The sequence below is a fragment of the Mirounga leonina genome, unplaced genomic scaffold, assembly GCF_011800145.1.
Source record: "Mirounga leonina isolate KUSES-001 unplaced genomic scaffold, KU_Mleo_1.0 Mir_91, whole genome shotgun sequence".
In the NCBI taxonomy this organism is placed as follows: Eukaryota; Metazoa; Chordata; class Mammalia; order Carnivora; family Phocidae; genus Mirounga; species Mirounga leonina.
This window is the reverse complement of record NW_023270839.1, coordinates 32,960,589-32,967,832: the sequence shown is the minus strand read 5'-3', so window position 1 is coordinate 32,967,832 and position 7,244 is coordinate 32,960,589.

Genomic DNA, 7,244 nt, shown 5'->3' with positions numbered 1-7,244 from the left:
GGTTAAGCGACTGCCTTCGGCTCAGGTCATGATCCTGGAGTCCCTGGATCGAGTCCCGCATCGGGCTCCCTGCTCGGCGGGGAGTCTGCTTCTCCCTCTGACCCTCCCCCCTCTCATGTGCTCTCTCTCTCGGTCTCTCTCTCTCAAATAAATAAATAAAATCTTAAGAAAAAAAATGAACTTGAGAAGATAAACTGGGAGTAGGTGATAAAAAATAATTTTATCCCTTGGCAAGGAGACGCAAAGGTCTTTAAGCAAAGCAGCAGGACAGAGCAACTAGGTATGTGTTTTTGAATTTTAAGAGCAGTCTAGCAAGTAAGTAGATGATAGAGGGGAACGACGAGAAAAAGAAGGCCAATAAGGGGGGCTCTTGTGGTCCAATCGAGCCCTGAGAAAGGCAAGAAGTAGAATGAGTGAGAGAGGATAAATTTTTAAAAAGATTTCGGAAGCAGAATGACCAGAATGTGGCCATGACAGAAAGCGCAGAGAGGCGAGGAGGGGTCAGCCGGGAACACCTCCAGTGTTCTAGCTTGAAAGGTGACAGTCATGTTGTGAATTGGGATAAGAAGCACAGGAGGGGAAAACAAATCTGAATGAGCATGGGGAGTTGCAAGATTGGGTCTAATCTCAGCTCTTCCATGAACTCAGTGTCTGACCTTGGATACATTGCTTAACTCACTTAAATTTTCTTGACTCTAAGTTGAAAAGGCTAGGAAGCTTCATCTCCAGCTTCCTTCCCGGCTTGAACAGTGTGTGATTCAAAAGACAGAACATGAGCAAGACGGGTCTGACAAACCTGAAAGTCAAAAACAGGAAGTGAAGCAGGGCGTGACTGAGAGCCCCCAAAGCTGCAAGCCCAGGGTGGCCGGTCCCTTTGATCTTGCTGCACAGAGTGGAACCACCCTGGGGAAAAGGGCACGTGGGCTTGGGAAGAGTATGGTACAGTCTTCCGAGGAGCACGCTTCACAGAAGTCATTCTTTGCTTCCTCTATAGCTCGAAAGTCTATAAAGACCCGGTGGCCAATGGGCATTTAGTATATGATAAAGATGGCTTTGGGGAGCACTAGGGAAAGGAGACGCTGTTCAAAAATGACGGTGGGACAATTGCAGATCCACGTGGGGAATCATGGGATTAAATCCATACCTCCACGCTAAACACAAAATCAACTCCAGATGGACCAAAGACCTAACTATAAAAGGTAAAACTTTTAGAATCAAATACAGAATAACTTTATAACCTTCGGAGAGTGATGGACTTTGAAAAAAAAATTATTTTGGGGAGCCTGGGTGTCTCATTTGGTGAAGCGACCGACTCTTGATTTCAGCTCAGGTCATGATTTCAGGGTCTTGAGATCGAGCCCCACTAAGCATGGAGCCTGCTAGAGAGTCTCTCTCTCCCTCTGCCTCTCTCCATCCCACTTGTGCTCTCTCTAAGAAAAGAATTTATTTGAAATAATTTTAGACTTACAAAGGAGTTTCAAAATGGTGCAAAGAGTTCCATTATATTCTTCACCCAGCTTTCTTTAAAATTAACATCTTACATAGCCATGGTACAATTACCAAAACTAAGAAATTAACATTGGCACATCACAATTAACTATTTGAATTAAAGAAGGACTTTTTTAAGGACACCTGGGTGGCTCAGTCGGTTAAGCGTCTGCCTTCGGCTCAGGTCATGATCCCAGGGTCCTGGGGTCAAGTCCCACATCAGGCTCTCTGCTCCGCGGGGAGCCTGCTTCTCCCTCTGCCTCTGTCTCTCATGAATATATAAATAAAATCTTAAAAAAAAAAAAAGAATGACTTTTTTAAAAGACATAAAGACTCTAAAAATAAAAGATTGACAAATTCAGCCATATTAAAATTAAGAATTTCCATTTAGCAAAGAACACTATAAAGACCAGTAAAAGGAAAGATACAAATGGTGTGTGAATATTTGCAACACATGTAACAGTGAAGGATTTGAATCAGAGCATGAGAAGAGTAAGAAGAGCTGCTACAAATTAATAAGAAGGCAAACAACCCAGAAGACAAGTGGGCGAAAGATATGAATAGGCATTTCACAGAAGAAGAGATACATATGAATGGCCAATAAACATACAAAAGATTGTTCAAGTTAATTAATAGTTAGGGAAATGCAAATTCAGAACTCAAAGCCAACAATAGCAAATCCTGGAGAAGATCTGTGTCAAAATTCCTTGCTGGTGGGGATGTAAGGGGGCCCCACCACTTTAGAGGGCTATGTGGCATCCTTCGATAAAGTTGGCTAAACACTCAGGACCTTATCACTAGAAGTGTAGTCCAGAGACTCACAGCACTGGTATTGAGGCCTCCCCTCAGACTAACTGAAACAGAATCTGCATTTCACAAGATTCCCAGATCCTCCATATGCCTATTAAAGTTTGTGACGCCCTGATCTAAAGAAACTCTGCTCAAGTATGTATAGCAAGAGATGTCTAAGAGAATGTTTGCAGCATTGTTTATAGTAACAACAGGTAGGAACATCACAAATGTCGCTCAAGTGTAAAATGGGTAAATAACTGGTGTATAGTTACACAACGGAATATTATCTAGCCCTGAAAATGAGTGAACTCCTCTGAGGTGACATAAAGATGAACCTGAGCCAAACCATATTAAGGAAAAAAAAGTCACAAAAGATTACATACAATATGCTACCACTTTAATACAGCTCAAACACAAGCAAAACCAAATAATGCATTGTTTAGGAATCCATAAAACCCTGAGAAAACCTTTTTTTTTTCCCCTTCCAAAAGGGAAGACAATTATAAACAGTATCCAGACTGTTGCTGATTCTGGTGGCAAAGCACGGAGAGATGAAGAGGAGTGGTGTGCACCAGGGATAGGCTATAATCTAGTTCCTGGCTTGGGGGTAGACAAGCTCGGGGTGTTCTTTTGGTTATGGTGCTTTTTAATATATACATTATTTATATTCTCTTCTTTGTATAATATTCCTTAATTTAAAGGGCATTTTGTAAAAAAAACCTCCTGTAGCAGCCAGAGTTCTTGATTTGAGCATTAAAGCATCTGAGTCCATTGTAAAGCCTCCATGCAAAGAGAGCAGCCGAGATGAGAGTGCTCTAGTCGCATTAACAGCTAAGGCAGAGACGCGAAAGGACTGAGAGCCCAGGTAATCCGCATGAGGCCAGGGGGCGAGGTTGGCCGACATGGCAAAAACCAGGGTGACACTCAGAATCATGACACTCCGTGGAGCACTGGGTGTTATGCACAAACAATGAATCATGGAACACTTCATCTAAAACTAATGATGTATTGTAGGGGATTAACATAAGAATTAAAAAAAAAAAAAAAAAGAAAGAATCATGACACTCCGTGGGATTGCGCAGATGATGCAGACGCCTGTGGCCAAGGGCTAGGGCACGGCCTCTGAGGGCCAGAGACAGCTTCCTCATCCTTCGTGAGGTGGGATCGAGGGTTACACAAGGATTTATAATATATGCAAATACATAAGCCATTAGGAACATACATGCATAAGCTGCAGCTAAGCAGTAAGCCCAGCCGGGGTCGACCAGCTAGTTCCTGAGATAAGGGATGCAGAGCAGTCCTCCCAAGGCCAGCACGCTGAGTCCGCCAGGTCCTGCTCTATAACTGTGATGGGATAAGGCTCCCCTGAGCACAGGCACGGGGACAAGGCTTAGGTAGAGCAGAGGTTCTCATACTTGGCCACTTGTCGGAATCACTGGGTGGTTTTAAAAAATTCAACCACCTGGGTTCCACCCCAGAGGTTCTGATTAGTTGCTATGGGACACAGCTGTTATATTGGGAACTTTAAAAACTCCCCAGATGATTCTAATGTGTAGCCTTTTTAACTAATGATGTATTGTATGGTGACTAACATAATAAAATGAAATTAAAAATATATATATAAAAAAATTTTATTTGGAGAGAGCAGCTTCCCTTTCAAACGTGCTTGTGTGGGATCACACCGTTAATAAGCTGTCACATCTGGGGCAAACATGAAAGCCTATGAGTCCCGAGGGATGTGGGCTGCGACCTGCACAGTGGCATAAGGGTTCAGAAATACACGGCACGGAAGAATAGGGGGTGCACTGGCCAGCAATCGAGGACGTGAGGATGAGATACAGTTGTTGGGGTGTCCCCAGGAATCGTGACATCCCTTCTCTTTGGATCAAAAGCTATTCGCAGCAGAGTTTCTCAGCCTTGGCATTATTGACACTCGGGGTCAGATAATTCTTTGTTGTGGGGACTGCCCTGTGCCTTATAGGGTATTTAGCCACATCCTGGCCCCTCTCCAGTAGTTACCTGTGGCCCCTGCCTAACTTGGGACAACCGAAAATGTCCCCAGACATTACAAATGATCCCCGATGGACAAATCTGTTGCCCAAGCAGACATCCAACTGGATAACAAGATGCCAATCTCCCCTTGCAGGCAGAGCTAGTCTGTCCATGTGATTTTTAAAGAACAAATTTCTTTTTTGCGTATGTATTATTCTTTTGCAGCCCCTCACACTTTATTATGGGAACCAGGAAAGCAAGGGCAGGAGGGCAAACTGCAACATCCCACTAAGATGGCGTGGCACGGCTCCGGAGAGCTCTCCCCTTTCTCCTCTGGCCTCAGCTTGGGGTGGGCTGAGCTGGGGCTGGTTGGCTGTGATGGCTGACCGTGGAGGCAGGTTTGGGCCCAGTTCTCGGGGGCTGTCTTTAGAATGAGAAGTGGTCAGATCTCTTTGCCCTCAGTTTGGGGTCCTGGTGACCATTTGTGAAGGAACAGAGAAAGTGCCTCTCAACATCCTGTTACCAAGGCCATTTTTAAAGCTGTGTCCGAGGTCCTTGCACCAGGCGTGTGTGAGCAGGGAGTGTGTACAACTTGGCTTGATATATTAACCTGTCTGGGAAGGAGCCTGCGTGCTTCCCGTTGTTGTAAAATAAACATGGGGCTCTGAGCTCGGGGGAAGCTGGGTTTTGTCAGGATCCAGGCCGATCCACGTTGCCCTCACCTCTGAATAATGAGCAAGAGGCCCAGAACATGAAACTGCTTCAGCAACAATAGCCAGTAAAGTTTGAATTTGAATACTTATTCCAAGTTCAATTGCAAAATGATTTATTGAATGTGTTGCCTGGGGCTGGCACAGAAGCCGGGGCCCCTGGCCTCTCGCGGCGTCCATTGGCACACACACGTGCAGAAGGAGCAGCTTCCGGGATCGGGGCTTCGAGGCTCGGGGCAAGCAGGGAGGGAGAGTTGTGTAGAAGCCGGTGTAGCCGCAAAAGGGAAGGAGATGTCATCGGCTGGAGCGTGTGGGAGGGACCTGGGCATCGAGGTCTGAGTTAGCCCTGGGGGAGCTGGCTGAGAAGAGCAAAGGAGGTCGGTCGGGCTTGGTCTGCGGAAGGCCAGGAGCATTCTGCCTCAAACCTCAGTGTTCCCCCAAATGCCCATTGTTGGTTGTTGGCTTTGTTTTGTTTTTTGATGCAAGATCTCTTTAAGGAGCGCATGTCCTATGTCATTCTCACGTCCCTTAATCCTCCCCTCATCTAGAACAGCCTCCCCAACTGGCAGGCATTTCTAAACAGCATTTAATTAATCAGTAGGAATCTAGCCCCACTGTGTGAATAGGGTTAAAAGATGACAAAAAGGAACTTAGAAGTCACCTGACCTGACTCCTTAATTTTACAGAAGAGTTGCCTTAAACCTTTTTTGGAGCAAGATGGGAAGCCAGTCAATCAAACATTTAACAGATGATTACATAGAGACAACACGACTTGCATATTATCGCTTGCTTTAAAAAAGGAAGGCAGAGGGGCGCCTGGGTGGCTCAGTCGGTTAAGCGTCTGTCTTCGGCTCAGGTTGTGATCCCAGAGTCCTGGGATCAAGCCCCGCATCGGGCTCCCTGCTCTGTGGGAAGCCTGCTTCTCCCTCTCCAACTCCCCCTGCTTGTGTTCCCTCTCTCACTGTCTCTCTCTCTGTCAAATAAATAAAATCTTTAAAAAATAATAATAAAATAAAATAAAATATCCTCAGGGTATCTGGGTGGCTCAGTCAGTTAAGCGTCTGCCTTCAGCTCAGGTCATGATCCCAGGGTCCTGGGATCGAATCCCACATCGGGCTCCCTGCTCGGCGGGAAGTATGCTTCTCCCTCTCCCTCTGCTTCTGCTCCCTCGCTCGTGTGCTCTCTCTCAAACAAATAAATAAAATCTTTAAAAAAAAAAAAAAGAAGCAGAGCCTATACCAAAATCTGTGTGTGCTTGGTCAGAGGTGGGCCCCCTGACCCCTGTCTAGGGCTCCTTCCACCGTCCAGAGCCTATGATGGACTCAGGCACCATGCTGGGGATGAAGGAGGCGAGGCCCTTGCTGGCTTCACCACACGATCAGAGGGCTCACACCGACTCAGGAGGAACTTGCCCCCTTCAGCGGAGGGGGGCTTGTAGCTAAGGAGGGTGCCACAGCTGCCTGAAGTCTCCCAGGAGGAGGAGGACGGACAGAAGGGCCAGAAAAGCTGTCTAAGCCATCCCACATAGCAGGCCGCATACAAATGACCCAGTTTCCATTGGCAGACTACACTACTACAAATCTCAGATAACTGACTTTGGACAGAGATTTTCCTGGGTTTTTTTCCTCACCCAGCAAGGCAGTCATGACCAGGGGAAGAAGAGCTCCAGCCAGCTGCAGACCAAATAACGCTTTTCTGGTGTCAAAGGAGAAGACATTTCTCAGAAAAGTCCATCACTGGGGGTCAGACCACAGCGATATTACAAAGCAGCCTCCTGTGCTCTCTTGAGTCCCTTTCTCTCTGTGTGGTTTCCCTCTTTCCAGCTGCCCACCCCAACCCGGTTCTCCAACGCACTGTCGAAGCTACAAGACCATCCGTGCTTTTCTGCCATCAGACTCCCACTTGCTCAATTTTCTGCTCTCTCTGAATAGTTTCAGAGAGGGGTGTTTTGAACTAATTCAGATGAAAATGACGGATAAGGTGATTTGCATTCTTGATGTACAAGCCCGAAGAAACAAGGTCTTTGAACCGAAAGGCGCTTGAGAGAGGATCTAGGTCAGGGCCTTCCCAGCTGTATTCTGTGGAGCCTGAGGGCTCTGCAGAGGTGCTCCAGGGGCCAACATCAGGCTGAGAGCGCTCTCAACAAGGCAGGAAATTCTGCCCTGCTCCCAATGGATCACCTCTGCTTCTATCTACGGGATATATTGAGGTTCCACAATTTCTCTTCAAAACATTTGGCTTTTCCAAAGGAAGTTTAAAAAA